Genomic DNA, 306 nt, shown 5'->3' with positions numbered 1-306 from the left:
TATTAGACATTTTAATTAGTTTCATGGATTTAAAATAATGTGAATTGTAAAACTCTAAGCCAATATAATAAAATAATCAGCCTTTTATTTCAAATAACACACCAAAAAAATGTGTTTTCTATTTTTAATTTATTTAACTTTATTTATTTTTTTGCATTTTACATTTTTATTTATTTCACTTTTTTTAAAAAAATTGTCTTTTTAATTTGTTTAACTTTTTTTTAACTTTATTGCCGGGAGCCATACCCAGCCTACTATTGGATATTTAAAAAGTTCTCCATCAGGTCCTCCTCTGCTGATTGACAG

This window comes from Nanorana parkeri, unplaced genomic scaffold (genome assembly GCF_000935625.1).
Source record: "Nanorana parkeri isolate BGI_ZX_2015 unplaced genomic scaffold, ASM93562v1 scaffold929, whole genome shotgun sequence".
Taxonomy (NCBI): domain Eukaryota; kingdom Metazoa; phylum Chordata; class Amphibia; order Anura; family Dicroglossidae; genus Nanorana; species Nanorana parkeri.
Note: the sequence above shows the minus strand (reverse complement) of the source record.